Source organism: Mixophyes fleayi, chromosome 4 (genome assembly GCF_038048845.1).
Source record: "Mixophyes fleayi isolate aMixFle1 chromosome 4, aMixFle1.hap1, whole genome shotgun sequence".
NCBI lineage: Eukaryota > Metazoa > Chordata > Amphibia > Anura > Limnodynastidae > Mixophyes > Mixophyes fleayi.
The window spans coordinates 2,681,213-2,705,758 of NC_134405.1; the positions used below are offsets into that span (position 1 = coordinate 2,681,213).

The 24,546-nt window shown below is 39.7% G+C and overlaps 1 protein-coding gene across 2 annotated transcripts in view; it reads right to left on the bottom strand.

Annotated features, from left to right (window-relative positions):
- Positions 1-23,646, bottom strand: part of LOC142150936 (phospholipid scramblase 2-like) — a 93,646-nt gene extending 70,000 nt beyond the window's left edge. The window contains exon 1 of one of the 2 annotated variants that reach the window (XM_075206136.1): positions 23,493-23,646. The gene's annotated coding sequence lies outside the window, so the exon portion shown is untranslated. The remainder of the gene's footprint in view (positions 1-23,492) is intronic. The other variant, XM_075206138.1, reaches the window with a different exon arrangement.
- Positions 23,647-24,546: the final 900 nt, after the last annotated feature.

Here is a 24,546-nt window from a genome sequence, read left to right on the forward strand (position 1 = left end):
ACAAAGGATAGGCGTGAATCAAGGATTACACCTAGGCAGCGAGCTTGTGGGGTGGGATTTATGGTCATGTTATCAACAGAGATAGAAATGTCAGGTATGCTCTTGTTGGCGGGTGGGAATATTATTAACTCTGTTTTAGAAAGATTAAGTTTGAGTTGACGAGAGGCCATCCAAGATGAAATGGCAGAAAGACAGTCAGTTACACGGGACAACACAGATGTCGAGATATCAGGAGAGGATAGATAGATTTGGGTATCATCCGCATAGAGATGATACTGAAAGCCAAAGGAACTTATTAGATTTCCAAGAGAAGCGGTATAGATAGAGAACAGCAGAGGACCTAGCACCGAGCCTTGTGGTACTCCAACTGATAGGGGAAGCGGAGCAGAGGTGGCTCCAGAGAAATTAACAGTGAAAGAGCGATTAGAGAGGTAAGATGAGAACCAGGATAGAACTGTGTCTTGAAGACCTAGGGATTGCAGTGTTTGTATGAGAAGAGAGTGGTCAACGGTGTCAAATGCAGCCGAGAGATCAAGGAGAATTAGGAGAGAGTAATGGCGTTCAGTCTTAGCAGTGATCAGATCATTAACAACCTTGGTCAGCGCAGTCTCTGTGGAGTGTTGAGAACGAAAGCCAGACTGAAGAGTATCCAACAGGTTGTTTGCGGAAAGAAAGCGTGTGAGGCGAGTGTAGGCAAGTCTCTCTAGAAGCTTGGAGGGGCAAGGGAGCTGAGAGATGGGACGGTAATTTGAGAGAGAGTTTGGGTCTGAGTTTTGTTTTTTTAGAATAGGAGTAATCACTGCATGCTTGTATAGTGATGGAAAGATGCCAGTAGAGAGTGAGAGATTACAGATTTGAGTTAGAGGTGAAATGAGCACAGAAGACAGGGATCTACCAATTTGCGAGGGAATAGGATCAAGAGGACAGGAGGTAGAGTAGGAAGATAAGAAGAGCGTAGAAATTTCCTCTTCATTTGTGGGGTCAAATGAAGAAAGGGTGTCAGAGGGTAGTGGGAAGGAAATGAGCTGATGGCTTGTTGAGGAAGAGGATACCATTTCTAGTCTGATCTTGTCAATCTTGTCCTTGAAGTAGGAAGCAAGATCCTGAGCACTGATAGTAGATGGAGGGTTCGGGGTGGGAGGATTGAGAAGATGATTAAATGTATTGAAAAGGCGTTTGGGGTTAGAAGCCTGAGCATAGATAAGAGATTGAAAGTATGTTTGTTTTGCAGTGTCCAGAGCATTTCGATAGGAGTGGTAGACAGAAGTATATGTGAAGAAGTCATTAGAGCTTCGAGATTTACGCCAGTGACGTTCTGCTTTACGGGACAGTTTTTGAAGATTTCGTGTTACTTTGGTGTGCCACGGTTGACATCGAAGTCGACGTGTAGTATGAAGTGTCGCTGGAGCCACTTGATCAAGGGCCGTTGCTAAGGTTAGGTGAAAATGAGGTACTGCCATCTCAGGGGATGAGAATGTAGAGATAGGGGAGAGAAGGTGTTGGAGAGAGGTGGAAAATTGTTGAAGATTAATAGAATTAAGATTTCTACGAGTATGAGGAGGCTTGGTTGAGTCAGACAGTAGAGAGGTTAGAGCAGTGGGGGTGAGAGTGTAGCTGATAAGGTGATGATCCGAGAGGGGGAAGGGTGTATTAATAAAATTAGAAACTGAGCATAGTCTAGAGAAAACAAGATCAAGGCAGTGGCCATCCTTATGAGTAGATGATTCAATCCACTGGGAGAGGTCAAGTGAGGATGTTAGAGAGAGTAGTTTGGAAGCAGCTTTGGAAGGTGGGTTATCAATGGGGATGTTGAAGTCACCCATGATGATGGTGGGGATGTCTGAAGATAAGAAGTGAGGGAGCCATGCAGAGAAATCCTCAATAAATTGTTGGTGTGCTCCAGGGGGACGATAGATCACCGCAACACGTAGGGAGAATGGATTAAAAATGCGAATAGCATGTACTTCAAAAGATGTGAACGTGAGTGATGGGACATTTGGTAGAACTGTGTATGTGCACTGTGGGGAGAGAAGTAGTCCAACCCCACCTCCTTGTCTGCCTTCAGGTCTGGAGGTGTGGGTGAGATGGAGGCCACCATGTGAAAGTGCTGCAGGTGAGGCAGTGTCTGATTGCATAAGCCATGTTTCTGTTATTGCCAGAAGGTTAAGGTTTTTTGAGAGGAAGAGATCATGAACGGAGGTAAGTTTGTTACAAACAGAGCGTGCATTCCAAAGGGCACATTTAAAGGACTTGGGAAGAGAGGGGAGACAGGTGATGTGTTTGAGGTTTGCTATAGAACGGTAGTGTTCTGATGTATGTGTGTGTGAGGAGTGTGGGGGACCTGGATTAGGTGATATATCACCAGCTAATAGAAGCAGAGTGAGCGAAAGATAGGCAAGGGGATTGTAAGATGTGTGGCCTTTTATTTTCTGGCGACAGGTGGAGGCTGTACTTGTTAGAGATAATAAATAGGACAACAGTTCATGGGTGTTAAATAGAGGTGAGTGGAGTAATGCAGGTGCAATATGAACAAATTTGTGTGTTGGTGGAGGGGTGAAAGATGACACAGTCCTAAAGATCATGCCATGAAATGAGACTAAGAAAAGCAATTTGTGAAACATTGTGATAAAAGGGGTAAAAGCAAAAAGCAAGGGTATTTTAAGAATTACCTCTTAGCAGTATTCCATATAAATAGACAAGTAGTGCTGAAATAGGCTGTGGCAGATGTTGCTTATTGATGGGAGTAAAAGCAAGTCCAATGTTTGTCTAACTGTGCATTTTCGTCCACTTTGTGAGAAAATCCCACTTAGTGCAGAAATCACACACGTCTAACCCCACATACGTCTCCCCATAGAATGAAGCTAAGATGTAGTCAGTCTAATTTAGGAATACACTACAGATGTGCTAATTGGTCAGCTAATCAAAGGAAAAGAAAACATTTGTGGGAAAGGATAGAGGCCAGATACATATCATAAATTAGGCAGCAATAAAAGACTGTGCCAACCTAAGTTTAAACAGATAACAGTTTCCTATAACATACTTAAACACAGATTGCAGGGATGAAATTCACAGAATAATGATCAGAGCAGTAGTAGCAGCATGGATGAACATACTTAAACACAGATTGCAGGGATGAAATTCACAGAATAATGATCAGAGCAGTAGTAGCAGCATGGATGAACATACTTAAACACAGATTGCAGGGATGAAATTCACAGAATAATGATCAGAGCAGTAGTAGCAGCATGGATGAACATACCTGAAGATGAAAAGAGAAAAGAAAGATGAGGATTAGTTGCTGTGTTGTCTAACTGTGCATTTTCGTCCACTTTGTGAGAAAATCCCACTTAGTGCAGAAATCACACACGTCTAACCCCACATACGTCTCCCCATATATAGAGAACATATAAATAGAGAATATATAAAGATATACAGAACAATACGGGATATAGTGCAGGATTACTATGGAGGGACAGAGAGTACTGGGAGTATCTATAAAGATATACAGAACAATACAGGATATAGTACAGGATTACTATGGAGGGACAGAGAGTACTAGGAGTATATATAAAGATACACAGAACAATTCAGGATATAGTACAGGATTACTATGGAGAAGCTTAGAGTACAGGGAGTATATATAAATATATACAGAACAATACAGGATATAGTGCAGGATTACTATGGAGGGACAGAGAGTACTGGGAGTATATATAAAGATATACAGAACAATACAGGATATAGTGCAGGATTACTATGGAGGGACAGAGAGTACTGGAAGTATATATAAAGATATACAGAACAATACAGGATATAGTACAGGATTACTATGGAGGGACAGAGGGTACTGGGAGTATATATAAAGATATACAGAACAATACGGGATATAGTGCAGGATTACTATGGAGGGACAGAGGGTACTGGGAGTATATATAAAGATACACAGAACAATTCAGGATATAGTACAGGATTACTATGGAGAAGCTTAGAGTACAGGGAGTATATATAAATATATACAGAACAATACAGGATATAGTGCAGGATTACTATGGAGGGACAGAGAGTACTGGGAGTATATATAAAGATATACAGAACAATACAGGATATAGTGCAGGATTACTATGGAGGGACAGAGAGTACTGGAAGTATATATAAAGATATACAGAACAATACAGGATATAGTACAGGATTACTATGGAGGGACAGAGGGTACTGGGAGTATATATAAAGATATACAGAACAATACGGGATATAGTGCAGGATTACTATGGAGGGACAGAGGGTACTGGGAGTATATATAAAGATACACAGAACAATTCAGGATATAGTACAGGATTACTATGGAGGGACAGAGGGTACTGGGAGTATATATAAAGATATACAGAACAATACAGGATATAGTGCAGGATTACTATGGAGGGACAGAGAGTACTGGGAGTATATATAAAGATACACAGAACAATTCAGGATATAGTACAGGATTACTATGGAGAAGCTTAGAGTACAGGGAGTATATATAAATATATACAGAACAATACAGGATATAGTGCAGGATTACTATGGAGGGACAGAGAGTACTGGGAGTATATATAAAGATATACAGAACAATACAGGATATAGTGCAGGATTACTATGGAGGGACAGAGAGTACTGGAAGTATATATAAAGATATACAGAACAATACAGGATATAGTACAGGATTACTATGGAGGGACAGAGGGTACTGGGAGTATATATAAAGATATACAGAACAATACGGGATATAGTGCAGGATTACTATGGAGGGACAGAGGGTACTGGGAGTATATATAAAGATACACAGAACAATTCAGGATATAGTACAGGATTACTATGGAGGGACAGAGGGTACTGGGAGTATATATAAAGATATACAGAACAATACAGGATATAGTGCAGGATTACTATGGAGGGACAGAGAGTACTGGAAGTATATATAAAGTAGGGATGAGCGCACTCGGATTTATGAAATCCGAGCCCACCCGAACGTTGCGGATCCGAGTCGGATCCGAGACAGATCCGGGTATTGGCGCCAAATTCAAATGTGAAACTGAGGCTCTGACTCATAATCCCGTTGTCGGATCTCGCGATACTCGGATCCTATAAATTCCCCGCTAGTCGCCGCCATCTTCACTCGGGCATTGATCAGGGTAGAGGGAGGGTGTGTTAGGTGGTCCTCTGTCCTGGTAGATCTCGTGCTGTGCTGTTTAGTTCTGTGCTGTGCTGTGCTGTGCTGTGCTGTGCTGTGTTCTGCAGTATCAGTCCAGTGGTGCTGTGTGCTGTGCTCTGTCCTTCTGAGGTCAGTGGTGCTGCTGGGTCCTGTGCTGTGTCCTGTTCAGTCCAGTGGTGCTGTGTCCTGTGCTCTGTGCTTCTAAGGGCATAGTTATTTCCCCAATATTCCCCTGTGTTTAAAAAAATAAAAAAAAGTTTTTTTAAAAAATACCAAAAACTACTTTAATTTTTTTTAATTACCACAAAATTTGCACAACCAATCCTGCAGTATAAGCCCATTGGTACTGCAATATTACCAAGTTCACACATTCAGCAGTAAAAGTCCAGTGGTACTGCAAATGCAATATTACAAAGTTTACACATTCTGCAGTATCAGTCCAGTGGTGCTGTGTCCTGTGCTCTGTCCTGCTGAGTTCCGTAGTGCTGCTGGGTCCTGTGCCGTGTCCTGTTCAGTCCAGTGGTGCTGTGTCCTGTGATCTGTGCTTCTAAGGGCATAGTTATTTCCCCATTATTCCCAAGTTTTTAAAAAATAAAAAAAAAGTAAAAAAAAATAAAAAATTTAAAAAAAAAAAAATATATATAATAATTATAACCAAATTTGCAAAACCAATCCAGCAGTATAAGTCCATTGGTACTGCAATATTACAAAGTTCACACATTCTGCAGTATCAGTCCAGTGGTGCTGTGTCCTGTGCTCTGTCCTGCTGAGGTCCGTAGTGCTGCTGGGTCCTGTGCCGTGTCCTGTTCAGTCCAGTGGTGCTGTGTCCTGTGCTCTGTGCTTCTAAGGGCATAGTTATTTCCCCATTATTCCCAAGTTTTTAAAAAATAAAAAAAAGTAAAAAAAAATAAAAAAGTAAAAAATAAATAAATAAATATAATAATTATAACCAAATTTGCAAAACCAATCCAGCAGTATAAGTCCATTGGTACTGCAATATTACCAAGTTCACACATTCTGCAGTATCAGTCCAGTGGTGCTGTGTCCTGTGCTCTGTCCTGCTGAGTTCCGTAGTGCTGCTGGGTCCTGTGCCGTGTCCTTTTCAGTCCAGTGGTGCTGTGTCCTGTGCTCTGTGCTTCTAAGGGCATAGTTATTTCCCCACTATTCCCAAGTTTTTTAAAAATAAAAAAAAAGTAAAAAAAAATAAAAAATTAAAAAAAAAAAAAATATATAATAATTATAACCAAATTTGCAAAACCAATACAGCAGTATAAGTCCATTGGTACTGCAATATTACCAAGTTCACACATTCTGCAGTATCTTGTGCTACATATAATGGAGACCAAAAATTTGGAGGATAAAGTAGGGAAAGATCAAGACCCACTTCCTCCTAATGCTGAAGCTGCTGCCACTAGTCATGACATAGACGATGAAATGCCATCAACGTCGTCTTCCAAGCCCGATGCCCAATCTCGTAGTACCGGGCATGTAAAATCCAAAAAGCCCAAGTTAAGAAAAAGTAGCAAAAAGAGAAACTTAAAATCATCTGAGGAGAAACGTAAAGTTGCCAATATGCCATTTACGACACGGAGTGGCAAGGAACGGCTTAGGCCCTGGCCCGTGTTCATGACTAGTGGTTCAGCTTCACCCACGGATCTTAGCCCTCCTCCTCCTCCCCCCCCTACAAAAAATTGAAGAGAGTTATGCTGTCAGCAACAAAACAGCAAACAACTCTGCCTTCTAAAGAGAAATTATCACAAATCCACAAGGCGAGTCCAAAGATGTTGGTGGTTGTCAAGCCTGACCTTCCCATCACTGTACGGGAAGAGGTGGCTCGGGAGGAGGCTATTGATGATGTAGCTGGCGCTGTGGAGGAACTTGATGATGAGGATGGTGATGTGGTTATTGTAAATGAGGCACCAGGGGGGGAAACAGCTGATGTCCATGGGATGAAAAAGCCCATCATCATGCCTGGTCAGAAGACCAAAAAATGCACCTCTTCGGTCTGGAGTTATTTTTATCCAAATCCAGACAACCAATGTATGGCCATATGTAGCTTATGTAAAGCTCAAATAAGCAGGGGTAAGGATCTTGCCCACCTAGGAACATCCTCCCTTATACGTCACCTGAATAACCTTCATAGTTCAGTGGTTAGTTCAGGAACTGGGGCTAGGACCCTCATCGGTACAGGGACACCTAAATCCCGTGGTCCAGTTGGATACACACCAGCAACACCCTCCTCGTCAACTTCCTCCACAATCTCCATCAGATTCAGTCCTGCAGCCCAAGTCAGCAGCCAGACTGAGTCCTCCTCAATACGGGATTCATCCGAGGAATCCTGCAGCGGTACGCCTACTACTGCCACTGCTGCTGTTGCTGCTGTTAGTCGGTCATCTTCCCAGAGGGGAAGTCGTAAGACCGCTAAGTCTTTCACAAAACAATTGACCGTCCAACAGTCGTTTGCCATGACCACAAAATACGATAGTAGTCACCCTATTGCAAAGCGTATAACTGCGGCTGTAACTGCAATGTTGGTGTTAGACGTGCGCCCGGTGTCCGCCATCAGTGGAGTGGGATTTAGAGGGTTGATGGAGGTATTGTGTCCCCGGTACCAAATCCCCTCGAGATTCCACTTCACTAGGCAGGCGATACCAAAAATGTACAGAGAAGTACGATCAAGTTTCCTCAGTGCTCTTAAAAATGCGGTTGTACCAACTGTCCACTTAACCACGGACATGTGGACAAGTGGTTCTGGGCAAACGAAGGACTATATGACTGTGACAGCCCACTGGGTAGATGCATCCCCTTCCGCAGCAACAGCAACAGCTGCATCAGTAGCAGCATCTACAAAATGGCTGCTCATGCAAAGGCAGGCAACATTGTGTATTACAGGCTTTAATAAGAGGCACAACGCTGACAACATATTAGAGAAAATGAGGGAAATTATCTCCCAGTGGCTTACCCCACTTAGACTCTCATGGGGATTTGTGGTGTCAGACAATGCCAGTAACATTGTGCGGGCATTAAATATGGGCAATTTCCAGCACGTCCCATGTTTTGCCCACACCATTAATTTGGTGGTGCAGCATTAAGAGTGACAGGGGTGTGCAGGAGATGCTTGCGGTGGCGCGCAAAATTGCTGGACACTTTCGGCATTCAGCCAGTGCCTACCGCAGACTAGAGGCACATCAAAACAGCATGAACCTGCCCTGCCATCACCTCAAACAAGAGGTTGTGACGCGCTGGAACTCCACCCTCTATATGCTGCAGAGGATGGAGGAGCAGCAAAAGGCCATTCAGGCCTACACAGCCACCTACGACATAGGCAAAGGAGTGGGGATGCGCCTCAGTCAAGCGCAGTGGAGACTGATTTCCGTGTTGTGCAAGGTTCTGCAGCCATTTGAACTTGCCACAGGAGAAGTCAGTTCCGACACTGCCAGCTTGAGTCAGGTCATTCCCCTGATCAGGCTGTTGCAGAAGCAGCTGGAGAAAGTGAGGGAGGAGCTGGTAAGCCATTGCGATTACACCAAGCATGTAGCTCTTGTGGATGTAGCCCTTCGTACGCTTTGCCAGGATCCGAGGGTGGTCACTCTTTTAAAGTCAGAGGAATACATTCTGGCCACCGTGCTCGATCCTCGGTTTAAAGCGTATGTTGTGTCTCTGTTTCCGGCGGACACAAGTCTACAGCGGTGCAAAGACCTGCTGGTCAGGAGATTGTCCTCTGAAGAGGACCGTGACATGCCAACAGCTCCACCCTCATTTTCTTCCACATCTATGGCTGCGAGGAAAAAGCTCAGTTTTCCCAAAAGAGGCACTGGCGGGGATGCTGATAACATCTGGTCCGGACTGAAGGACCTGCCAACCATTGCAGACATGTCTACTCTCGCTGCATTGGATGCTGTCACAATAGAAAAAATTGTGGATGATTACTTTGCTGACACCATCCAAGTAGACATGTCAGACAGTCCATATTGTTACTGGCAGGAAAAAAAGGCAGTTTGGAAGCCCCTGTACAAACTGGCTCTATTTTACCTGAGTTGTCCCCCCTCCAGTGTGTACTCGGAAAGAGTTTTTAGTGCAGCGGGGAACCTGGTCAGTGAGCGGCGAAGGAGGTTGCTTCCTCACAACGTTGAAAAAATGATGTTTATAAAAATGAATAATCAATTCCTCAATGAAGTACAGCACTGCCCTCCAGATACTACAGAGGGACCTGTGGTTGTGGAGTCCAGCGGGGACGAATTGATAATGTGTGATGAGGAGGAAGTACACACTGTAGGGGGAGAGGAATCAGAGGTTGAGGATGAGGACGACATCTTGCCTCAGTAGAGCCTGTTTAGTCTGTACAGGGAGAGATGAATAGCTTTTTTGGTGTGGGGGCCCAAACAAACCAATCATTTCAGCCAAAGTTGTTTGGTAGGCCCTGTCGCTGAAATGATTGGTTTGTTAAAGTGTGCATGTCCTATTTCAACAACATAAGGGTGGGTGTGAGGGCCCAAGGACAATTCCATCTTGGAACTTTTTTTTTGGCATTATATGACCAATCAACAGTCGTTTGCCATGTTCAAAAAGTAAAACCAAATTTTAAATAATTCAAGAAATTAAACCAAAAGTAAAATGCCGTGTCATAATTTAAAACAAGAGTTTTTGACGTGCTCTAAAACTACTGTATTGTTGTTTATATTTTATAAACACTACACTTGAAAGCTTGAGTCTTTCAATAAAAAAGTAACTGTCCATTGCACGAATATTTGCAACAGGGACAATTTTAGGGTTAAGAAAGCCAACTGATAACACTTCGACGCTGTCTGTCTTTATAAACACTACACTTGGAAGTTGGAGGAGGTATTGTGGCCCCGGCACCAAATTTACTACCGGGGCCACTCCACTGTGCAGTCCATATTTAGGTGTATCAGATATTAAACAACGGTGACAGTTGATGCCCAATTTTTTAATTATATTGTGGCCTCGGTACCAAATTGTGTACCGGGGCCACCACACTACGCAGTCCAGATACTTGTTTGGTGGAATTCAGACCAGTTGAGGGTTTTATTATTATATTGTGGGGACCACTCTATCTATACCACACTACAACTCTATACCACTCTATTTCATACTTTAATTCTATTTAATACTTTAATTCTATTTCATACTTTAATTCTATTTAATACTTTAATTCTATTTAATACTTTAATTCTATTACTAATTACCATAAAGAGGAACAAAATAAACCAATTTTACCAAAAGTATAATATGACTTAGACTTACAAACACTACACTTGAAAGATGGTGCCTTTAAATGAAAAAGTCAGTCTTCATTGCACGACTATGTGCAACAGGGACAGTTTTTTGGTTTACAAAGTCAACCAATAACACTTGGACCCTGTCTGTCTTTAACATACTTGATGGGATCTCAATGACGAATTGTCTGTACCATGTTTGGAGGAGGTATTGTGGCCCCGGTATCAAATTGGGTACCGGGGCCACCCCACTACGCAGTCCAGATACTTGTTTGGTGGAATTCTGACACGTGGAGGGTTTTTTAATTATATTGTGGCCTCGGTACCAAATTGTGTACCGGGGCCACCACACTACGCAGTCAAGATAGATAGATGCGTATCATAGATAAAGTACATTCAGTGGTGTGGGGCAAATTGAAAAATATTCAAAATGCACTGACATTATCAAAAACAAGAGGTTGTCACACGCTAAAACTCCAACATGTATATGATGGAGAGGATGGAGGAGCAGCCGTATGTGTAGTGTAATGCAGACCTGTTGAAGGTTTTTTATATATTTTATTGTGGTGCCCAGTGCCCACTCCTCTACGCAGTCCAGATACATTTATTGGTGCGAATCATAAAAGTTCAGGGTTTTTAATATATTGTGGTGACCCACTCCTCTACGCAGTCCAGGTACATTTATTGGTGCGAATCAAACAAGTTGATGGTTTTCTTATTATATATATTGTGGTGACCCACTCCTCTACGCAGTCCAGGTACATTTATTGGTGCGATTCATAAAAGTTCAGGGTTTTTAATATATATTGTGGTGACCCACTCCTCTACGCAGTCCAGGTACATTTATTGGTGCGAATCAAACAAGTTGATGGTTTTCTTATTATATATATTGTGGTGACCCACTCCTCTACGCAGTCCAGGTACATTTATTGGTGCGATTAATAAAAGTTCAGGGTTTTTAATATATATTGTGGTGACCCACTCCTCTACGCAGTCCAGGTACATTTATTGGTGCGATTCATAAAAGTTCAGGGTTTTTAATATATATTGTGGTGACCCACTCCTCTACGCAGTCCAGGTACATTTATTGGTGCGAATCATAAAAGTTCAGGGTTTTTAATATATATTGTGGTGACCCACTCCTCTACGCAGTCCAGGTACATTTATTGGTGCGATTCATAAAAGTTCAGGGTTTTTAATATATTGTGGTGACCCACTCCTCTACGCAGTCCAGGTACATTTATTGGTGCGATTCATAAAAGTTCAGGGTTTTTAATATATATTGTGGTGACCCACTCCTCTACGCAGTCCAGGTACATTTATTGGTGCGATTCATAAAAGTTCAGGGTTTTTAATATATATTGTGGTGACCCACTCCTCTACGCAGTCCAGGTACATTTATTGGTGCGATTCATAAAAGTTCAGGGTTTTTAATATATATTGTGGTGACCCACTCCTCTACGCAGTCCAGGTACATTTATTGGTGCGATTCATAAAAGTTCAGGGTTTTTAATATATATTGTGGTGACCCACTCCTCTACGCAGTCCAGGTACATTTATTGGTGCGAATCATAAAAGTTCAGGGTTTTTAATATATATTGTGGTGACCCACTCCTCTACGCAGTCCAGGTACATTTATTGGTGCGATTCATAAAAGTTCAGGGTTTTTAATATATTGTGGTGACCCACTCCTCTACGCAGTCCAGGTACATTTATTGGTGCGAATCAAACAAGTTGATGGTTTTCTTATTATATATATTGTGGTGACCCACTCCTCTACGCAGTCCAGAAAGATACCTTGTTGCAACGTTTTGGACTAATAACTATATTGTGAGGTGTTCAGAATACACTGTAAATTAGTGGAAATGCTTGTTATTGAATGTTATTGAGGTTAATAATAGCCTAGGAGTGAAAATAAGCCCAAAAACTTGATTTTTAAACTTTTTATGTTTTTTTCAAAAAAAATCCGAATCCAAAACCTTAAATCCGAACCGAGACCTTTCGTCAAGTGTTTTGCGAGACAAATCCGAACCCCAAAAATAACGAAAATCCGGATCCAAAACACAAAACACGAGACCTCAAAAGTCGCCGGTGCACATCCCTAATATAAAGATATACAGAACAATACAGGATATAGTACAGGATTACTATGGAGGGACAGAGGGTACTGGGAGTATATATAAAGATATACAGAACAATACGGGATATAGTGCAGGATTACTATGGAGGGACAGAGGGTACTGGGAGTATATATAAAGATATACAGAACAATACAGGATATAGTACAGGATTACTATGGAGGGACAGAGGGTACTGGGAGTATATATAAAGATATACAGAACAATACGGGATATAGTGCAGGATTACTATGGAGGGACAGAGAGTACTGGGAGTATATATAAAGATACACAGAACAATTCAGGATATAGTACAGGATTACTATGGAGAAGCTTAGAGTACAGGGAGTATATATAAATATATACAGAACAATACAGGATATAGTGCAGGATTACTATGGAGGGACAGAGAGTACTGGGAGTATATATAAAGATATACAGAACAATACAGGATATAGTGCAGGATTACTATGGAGGGACAGAGAGTACTGGAAGTATATATAAAGATATACAGAACAATACAGGATATAGTACAGGATTACTATGGAGGGACAGAGGGTACTGGGAGTATATATATAAAGATATACAGAACAATACGGGATATAGTGCAGGATTACTATGGAGGGACAGAGGGTACTGGGAGTATATATAAAGATACACAGAACAATTCAGGATATAGTACAGGATTACTATGGAGAAGCTTAGAGTACAGGGAGTATATATAAATATATACAGAACAATAAAGGATATAGTGCAGGATTGCTATGGAGGGACAGAGGGTACTGGGAGTATATATAAATATATACAGAACAATACAGGATATAGTACAGGATTACTATGGAGAAGCTTAGAGTACAGGGAGTATATATAAATATATACAGAACAATAAAGGATATAGTGCAGGATTGCTATGGAGGGACAGAGGGTACTGGGAGTATATATAAAGATATACAGAACAATACAGGGATATAGTACAGGATTACTATGCAGGGACAGAGGGTACTGGGAGTATATATAAAGATATACAGAACAATACAGGATATAGTGCAGGATTACTATGCAGGGACAGAGAGTACTGGGAGTAAATATAAAGATATACAGAACAATACAGGATATAGTGCAGGATTACTATGGAGGGACAGAGAGTACTAGGAGTATATATAAAGATATACAGAACAATACAGGACATAGTCCAGGATTACTATGGAGGGACAGAGAGTACTGTGAGTATATATAAAGATATACAGAACAATACAGGATATAGTGCAGGATTACTATGGAGGGACAGAGAGTACTGGAAGTATATATAAAGATATACAGAACAATACAGGATATAGTACAGGATTACTATGGAGGGACAGAGGGTACTGGGAGTATATATAAAGATATACAGAACAATACGGGATATAGTGCAGGATTACTATGGAGGGACAGAGAGTACTGGGAGTATATATAAAGATATACAGAACAATTCAGGATATAGTACAGGATTACTATGGAGAAGCTTAGAGTACAGGGAGTATATATAAATATATACAGAACAATACAGGATATAGTACAGGATTACTATGGAGAAGCTTAGAGTACAGGGAGTATATATAAATATATACAGAACAATACAGGATATAGTGCAGGATTACTATGGAGGGACAGAGAGTACTAGGAGTATATATAAAGATATACAGAATAATACTGGATATAGTGCAGGATTACTATGGAGGGACAGAGAGTACTGGGAGTATATATAAAGATATACAGAACAATACGGGATATAGTACAGGATTACTATGGAGGGACAGAGGGTACTGGGAGTATATATAAAGATATACAGAACAATACAGGATATAGTACAAAATTACTATGGAGGGACAGAGAGTACTAGGAGTATATATAAAGATATACAGAACAATACAGGATATAGTGCAGGATTACTATGCAGGGACAGAGAGTACTGGGAGTATATATAAAGATATACAGAACAATACATGGATATAGTGCAGGATTACTATGGAGGGACAGAGAGTACTAGGAGTATATATAAAGATATACAGAACAATACTGGATATAGTGCAGGATTACTATGGAGGGACAGAGAGTACTGGGAGTATATATAAAGATATACAGAACAATACAGGATATAGTACAGGATTACTATGGAGAGACAGAGAGTACTGGGAGTATATATAAAGATATACAGAACAATACAGGATATAGTACAGGATTACTATGGAGGGACAGAGAGTACTGGGAGTATATATAAGATATACAGAACAATACAGGATATAGTACAGGATTACTATGGAGAGACAGAGAGTACTGGGAGTATATATAAAGATATACAGAACAATACAGGATATAGTACAAAATTACTATGGAGGGACAGAGAGTACTAGGAGTATATATAAAGATACACAGAACAATACAGGATATAGTGCAGGATTACTATGGAGGGACAGAGAGTACTGGGAGTATATATAAAGATATACAGAACAATACAGGATATAGTACAGGATTACTATGGAGGGACAGAGAGTACTAGGAGTATATATAAAGATACACAGAACAATACAGGATATAGTGCAGGATTACTATGGAGGGACAGAGAGTACTGGGAGTATATGTAAAGATATACAGAACAATACAGGATATAGTACAAAATTACTATGGAGGGACAGAGAGTACTAGGAGTATATATAAAGATACACAGAACAATACCTGGATATAGTACAAGATTACTATGGAGGGACAGAGAGTACTGGGAGTATATATAAAGATATACAGAACAATACAGGATATAGTGCAGGATTACTATGGAGGGACAGAGGGTACTGGGAGTATATATAAAGATATACAGAACAATACAGGATATAGTGCAGGATTACTATGGAGGGACAGAGAGTACTAGGAGTATATATATAAAGATATACAGAACAATACAGGATATAGTACAGGATTACTATGGAGGGACAGAGAGTACTGGGAGTATATATATAAAGATATACAGAACAATACAGGATATACTGCAGGATTACTATGGAGGGACAGAGAGTACTGGGAGTATATATATAAAGATATACAGAACAATACAGGATATACTGCAGGATTACTATGGAGGGACAGAGAGTACTGGGAGTATATATAAAGATATACAGAACAATACAGGATATAGTGCAGGATTACTATGGAGGGACAGAGAGAACTGGGAGTATATATAAAGATATACAGAACAATACAGGATATAGTACAGGATTACTATGGAGGGACAGAGAGTACTAGGAGTATATATAAAGATATACAGATCAATACAGGATATAGTTCAGGATTACTATGGAGGGACAGAGAGTACTGGGAGTATATATAAAGATATACAGAACAATACAGGATATAGTGCAGGATTACTATGGAGGGACAGAGAGTACTGGGAGTATATATATATATAAAGATATACAGAACAATACAGGATATAGTGCAGGATTACTATGGAGGGACAGAGAGTACTAGGAGTATATATAAAGATATACAGAACAATACAGGATATAGTACAGGATTACTATAGAGGGACAGAGTGTACTGGGAGTATATATAAAGATATACAGAACAATACAGGATATAGTACAGGATTACTATGGAGGGACAGAGAGTACTGGGAGTATATATAAAGATATACAGAACAATACAGGATATAGTACAGGATTACTATAGAGGGACAGAGTGTACTGGGAGTATATATAAAGATATACAGAACAATACAGGATATAGTACAGGATTACTATGGAGGGACAGAGAGTACTAGGAGTATATATAAAGATATACAGAACAATACAGGATATAGTACAGGATTACTATGGAGGGACAGAGAGTACTGGGAGTGTATATAAAGATATACAGAACAATACATGATATAGTGCAGGATTACTATGCAGGGACAGAGAGTACTGGGAGTATATATAAAGATATATAGAACAATACAGGATATAGTGCAGGATTACTATGGAGGGACAGAGAGTACTGGGAGTATATATAAAGATATACAGAACAATACATGATATAGTGCAGGATTACTATGGAGGGACAGAGAGTACTGGGAGTATATATAAAGATATACAGAACAATACAGGATATAGTGCAGGATTACTATGGAGGGACAGAGAGTACTGGGAGTATATATAAAGATATACAGAACAATACATGATATAGTGCAGGATTACTATGGAGGGACAGAGAGTACTGGGAGTATATATAAAGATATACAGAACAATACAGGATATAGTGCAGGATTACTATGGAGGGACAGAGAGTACTGGGAGTATATATAAAGATATACAGAACAATACAGGATATAGTGCAGGATTACTATGGAGGGACAGAGAGTACTGGGAGTATATATAAAGATATACAGAACAATACAGGATAAAGTGCAGGATTACTCTGGAGGGACAGAGAGTACTAGGAGTATATATAAAGATATACAGAACAATACATGATATAGTGCAGGATTACTATGCAGGGACAGAGGGTACTGGGAGTATATATAAAGATATACAGAACAATACAGGATATAGTGCAGGATTACTATGGAGGGACAGAGAGTACTGGGAGTATATATAAAGATATACAGAACACTACAGGATATAGTGCAGGATTACTATGGAGGGACAGAGAGTACTGGGAGTATATATAAAGATATACAGAACAATACATGATATAGTGCAGGATTACTATGGAGGGACAGAGAGTACTGGGAGTATATATAAAGATATACAGAACAATACAGGGATATAGTGCAGGATTACTATGGAGGGACAGAGAGTACTGGGAGTATATATAAAGATATACAGAACAATACAGGATATAGTGCAGGATTACTATGGAGGGACAGAGAGTACTGGGAGTATATATAAAGATATACAGAACAATACAGGATATAGTGCAGGATTACTTTGGAGGGACAGAGAGTACTGGGAGTATATATAAAGATATACAGAACAATACATGATATAGTGCAGGATTACTATGGAGGGACAGAGAGTACTGGGAGTATATATAAAGATATACAGAACAATACAGGATATATTGCAGGATTACTATGGAGGGACAGAGAGTACTGGGAGTATATATAAAGATATACAGAACAATACAGGATATAGTGCAGGATTACTATGGAGGGACAGAGAGTACTGGGAGTATATATAAAGATATACAGAACAATACAGGATAAAGTGCAGGATTACTATGGAGGGACAGAGAGTACTAGGAGTATATATAAAGATATACAGAACAATACATGATATAGTGCAGGATTACTATGCAGGGACAGAGGGTACTGGGAGTATATATAAAGATATACAGAACAATACAGGATATAGTGCAGGATTACTATGGAGGGACAGAGAGTACTGGGAGTATATATAAAGATATACAGAACACTACAGGATATAGTGCAGGATTACTATGGAGGGACAGAGAGTACTGGGAGTATATATAAAGATATACAGAACAATACATGATATAGTGCAGGATTACTATGGAGGGACAGAGAGTACTGGGAGTATATATAAAGATATACAGAACAATACAGGATATAGTGCAGGATTACTATGGAGGGACAGAGAGTACTGGGAGTATATATAAAGATATACAGAACAATACATGATATAGTGCAGGATTACTATGGAGGGACAGAGAGTACTGGGAGTATATATAAAGATATACAGAACAATACAGGATATAGTGCAGGATTACTATGGAGGGACAGAGAGTACTGGGAGTATATATAAAGATATACAGAACAATACATGATATAGTGCAGGATTACTATGGAGGGACAGAGAGTACTGGGAGTATATATAAAGATATACAGAACAATACAGGATAAAGTGCAGGATTACTATGGAGGGACAGAGGGTACTGGGAGTATATATATAAAGATATACAGAACAATACAGGATATAGTGCAGGATTACTATGGAGGGACAGAGAGTACTGGGAGTATATATAAAGATATACAGAACAATACAGGGATATAGTGCAGGATTACTATGGAGGGACAGAGAGTACTGGGAGTATATATAAAGATATACAGAACAATACAGGATAAAGTGCAGGATTACTATGGAGGGACAGAGAGTACTAGGAGTATATATAAAGATATACAGAACAATACATGATATAGTGCAGGATTACTATGCAGGGACAGAGGGTACTGGGAGTATATATAAAGATATACAGAACAATACAGGATATAGTGCAGGATTACTATGGAGGGGCAGAGAGTACTGGGAGTATATATAAAGATATACAGAACAATACAGGGATATAGTGCAGGATTACTATGGAGGGACAGAGAGTACTGGGAGTATATATAAAGATATACAGAACAATACAGGGATATAGTGCAGGATTACTATGGAGGGACAGAGAGTACTAGGAGTATATATAAAGATATACAGAACAACACAGGGATATAGAACAGGATTACAATGGAGGGACACAGGGTACTGGGAGTATATATAAAGATATACAGAATAATACATGATATAGTGCAGGATTACTATGCAGGGACAGAGGGTACTGGGAGTATATATAAAGATATACAGAACAATACATGGATATAGTACAGGATTACTATGGAGGGACAGAGAGTACTGGGAGTATATATAAAGATATACAGAACAATACAGGATATAGTGCAGGATTACTATTGAGAATCTAAGAGTACTGGGAGTATATATAAAGATATACAGAACAATACGGGATATAGTACAGGATTACTATGGAGGGACACGGTACTGGGAGTATATATATAAAGATATACAGAACAATACAGGATATAGTGCAGGATTACTATGGAGGGACAGAGAGTACTGGGAGTATATATAAAGATATACAGAATAATACATGATATAGTGCAGGATTACTATGCAGGGACAGAGGGTACTGGGAGTATGTATAAAGATATACAGAATAATACATGATATAGTGCAGGATTATTATGCAGGGACAGAGGGTACTGGGAGTATGTATAAAGATATACAGAATAATACATATTATAGTGCAGGATTACTATGCAGGGACAGAGGGTACTGGGAGTATGTATAAAGATATACAGAATAATACATGATATAGTGCAGGATTATTATGCAGGGACAGAGAGTACTAGGAGTATATATAAAGATATACAGAACAATACAGGATATAGTGCAGGATTACTATGGAGGGACAGAGAGTACTGGGAGTATATATAAAGATATACAGAACACTACAGGATATAGTGCAGGATTACTATGGAGGGACAGAGAGTACTGGGAGTATATATAAAGATATACAGAACAATACATGATATAGTGCAGGATTACTATGGAGGGACAGAGAGTACTGGGAGTATATATAAAGATATACAGAACAATACAGGGATATAGTGCAGGATTACTATGGAGGGACAGAGAGTACTGGGAGTATATATAAAGATATACAGAACAATACAGGATATAGTGCAGGATTACTATGGAGGGACAGAGAGTACTGGGAGTATATATAAAGATATACAGAACAATACAGGATATAGTGCAGGATTACTTTGGAGGGACAGAGAGTACTGGGAGTATATATAAAGATATACAGAACAATACATGATATAGTGCAGGATTACTATGGAGGGACAGAGAGTACTGGGAGTATATATAAAGATATACAGAACAATACAGGATATATTGCAGGATTACTATGGAGGGACAGAGAGTACTGGGAGTATATATAAAGATATACAGAACAATACAGGATATAGTGCAGGATTACTATGGAGGGACAGAGAGTACTGGGAGTATATATAAAGATATACAGAACAATACAGGATAAAGTGCAGGATTACTATGGAGGGACAGAGAGTACTAGGAGTATATATAAAGATATACAGAACAATACATGATATAGTGCAGGATTACTATGCAGGGACAGAGGGTACTGGGAGTATATATAAAGATATACAGAACAATACAGGATATAGTGCAGGATTACTATGGAGGGACAGAGAGTACTGGGAGTATATATAAAGATATACAGAACACTACAGGGTATAGTGCAGGATTACTATGGAGGGACAGAGAGTACTGGGAGTATATATAAAGATATACAGAACAATACATGATATAGTGCAGGATTACTATGGAGGGACAGAGAGTACTGGGAGTATATATAAAGATATACAGAACAATACAGGATATAGTGCAGGATTACTATGGAGGGACAGAGAGTACTGGGAGTATATATAAAGATATACAGAACAATACATGATATAGTGCAGGATTACTATGGAGGGACAGAGAGTACTGGGAGTATATATAAAGATATACAGAACAATACAGGATATAGTGCAGGATTACTATGGAGGGACAGAGAGTACTGGGAGTATATATAAAGATATACAGAACAATACATGATATAGTGCAGGATTACTATGGAGGGACAGAGAGTACTGGGAGTATATATAAAGATATACAGAACAATACAGGATAAAGTGCAGGATTACTATGGAGGGACAGAGGGTACTGGGAGTATATATATAAAGATATACAGAACAATACAGGATATAGTGCAGGATTACTATGGAGGGACAGAGAGTACTGGGAGTATATATAAAGATATACAGAACAATACAGGGATATAGTGCAGGATTACTATGGAGGGACAGAGAGTACTGGGAGTATATATAAAGATATACAGAACAATACAGGATAAAGTGCAGGATTACTATGGAGGGACAGAGAGTACTAGGAGTATATATAAAGATATACAGAACAATACATGATATAGTGCAGGATTACTATGCAGGGACAGAGGGTACTGGGAGTATATATAAAGATATACAGAACAATACAGGATATAGTGCAGGATTACTATGGAGGGGCAGAGAGTACTGGGAGTATATATAAAGATATACAGAACAATACAGGGATATAGTGCAGGATTACTATGGAGGGACAGAGAGTACTGGGAGTATATATAAAGATATACAGAACAATACAGGGATATAGTGCAGGATTACTATGGAGGGACAGAGAGTACTAGGAGTATATATAAAGATATACAGAACAATACAGGATATAGTGCAGGATTACTATTGAGAATCTAAGAGTACTGGGAGTATATATAAAGATATACAGAACAACACAGGGATATAGAACAGGATTACAATGGAGGGACACAGGGTACTGGGAGTATATATAAAGATATACAGAATAATACATGATATAGTGCAGGATTACTATGCAGGGACAGAGGGTACTGGGAGTATATATAAAGATATACAGAACAATACATGGATATAGTACAGGATTACTATGGAGGGACAGAGAGTACTGGGAGTATATATAAAGATATACAGAACAATACAGGATATAGTGCAGGATTACTATTGAGAATCTAAGAGTACTGGGAGTATATATAAAGATATACAGAACAATACGGGATATAGTACAGGATTACTATGGAGGGACACGGTACTGGGAGTATATATATAAAGATATACAGAACAATACAGGATATAGTGCAGGATTACTATGGAGGGACAGAGAGTACTGGGAGTATATATAAAGATATACAGAATAATACATGATATAGTGCAGGATTACTATGCAGGGACAGAGGGTACTGGGAGTATGTATAAAGATATACAGAATAATACATGATATAGTGCAGGATTATTATGCAGGGACAGAGGGTACTGGGAGTATGTATAAAGATATACAGAATAATACATATTATAGTGCAGGATTACTATGCAGGGACAGAGGGTACTGGGAGTATGTATAAAGATATACAGAATAATACATGATATAGTGCAGGATTATTATGCAGGGACAGAGAGTACTAGGAGTATATATAAAGATATACAGAACAATACAGGATATAGTGCAGGATTACTATGCAGGGACAGAGGGTACTGGGAGTATGTATAAAGATACAGAATAATAAATGATATAGTGCATGATTATTATGCAGGGACAGAGGGTACTGGGAGTATATATAAAGATATACAGAACAATACAGGATATAGTGCAGGATAACTATGGAGGGACAGAGAGTACTGGGAGTATATATAAAGATATACAGAACAATACAGGATATAGTGCAGGATTACTATGGAGGGACAGAGGGTACTGGGAGTATATATAAAGACATACAGAACAATACAGGATATAGTGCAGGATTACTATGGAGGGACAGAGAGTACTGGGAGTCTATATAAAGATATACAGAACAATACAGGATATAGTACAGGATTACTATGGAGGGACAGAGAGTACTGGGAGTCTATATAAAGATATACAGAACAATACAGGATATAGTACAGGATTACTATGGAGGGACAGAGAGTACTGGGAGTCTATATAAAGATATACAGAACAATACATGGATATAGTACAGGATTACTATGGAAGGACAGAGAGTACTGGGAGTATATATAAAGATATACAGAATAATACAGGGATATAGTGCAGGATTACTACAGAGGGACAGAGAGTACTGGGAGTCTATATAAAGATATACAGAACAATACATGGATATAGTACAGGAATACTATGGAGGGACAGAGAGTACTAGGAGTATATTTATAATGATATACAGAACAATACAGGATATAGTGCAGGATTACTATGGAGGGACAGAGAGTACTAGGAGTATATTTATAAAGATATACAGAACAATAGAAGGATTTATCAGATATGAGTAATACTGTAGCACATACAACGTATACAACTTGTTACACTCATTGTCAGCAGTGTGTGTTGGGGATATAGCTCTCGGAGATCTATGCAGGGTACAGACTCCGTCACAGGATATAGTTATGTTTCCTTGTGACATCAGCATAACACAGATCCCTGGATGACTGTTGGGGGCTCAGCAGGTTGGTGACAATGTCGGAGGGGATAAAATCTGCGAGCAGACACTGACCTTTGTTTCTGATCCTGGTAGCTCAGGAAAGAGACAGCTCAGGATACAGCAGGAGGGTGAGAGTGTAGACTGCCAGGGAGGAAATAACTAGACAGAGATGAGACGTTTAGTAAGAAAATTTGAACAGATTAATATATTGAGCAAGAGGGATGTGGAAAAGATTCCGGGTCAGAGTGGAGACCGTCCCTTTCTGGCAGCTGGTATATGGCTTGTTATGTAAGTGCCACAAGATACTGTGGGAGTCAGTGTGGGATAGGGTTGGGCAGCGAGGGAGTGCTGGACATTTGTGGATATATTCCAGAGATAACGGGAACAAGTACCTACACTGTAGATAATAGCAGAACCTTGGTCATTGCTTTGTTTTGTATGTAATACTCCAGCTACTTTGTACAGAGTAAAGCTGGATACACAGACTCACATCTATTTGTTCAGCTGGAGTGTGTATACTCCCAGCATCATGTTTTATCATTCCAAAACACATCGCATCTGTGCTAAGGCTCCCAGTATGAATACAACAAAAAGTATTAGTAGTTACTGCAAAAACGGAGTGTCTGTATATTGAGCACAGGTCACTCAGGTAATAACAATATGCAGTCAATATTAATACAGCTATCACAAGTCCATAGGCCCAACAGGTAATGTTGGTAAGATGTATTACAGAACTCAGAGTCGGACAGGCAGGGGTTAATACAGAATAGTCTCATATTAGTCTGATGGAGAGGGCAGCTCACGGTAGCAGGTAGTTACCAACCAGACCGTGTTTGGCATAATCAGGTCACGATACAAAGGCACTAAATGAAACAGGAACTAAAAACTTGGTAATGCTGGTATCCGGGTATAAAAGAGGGAATACAGGTACAAGGAGACTGGATTACCTTGTTTAACCACTGGAGCAGGAGATACTGTTGTCCAGGTATAGTAGATGGACAGGTACAAAAAGACTGAATACTAGGTTAGTCAGGAAGCAAGAGGCACTGGATGTCAGGCACAAATGGGGAAGTGCAGATGCAACTTACCAGGTTTAGCCAGGAGACAGGAGGCTCCAGATGTTTCA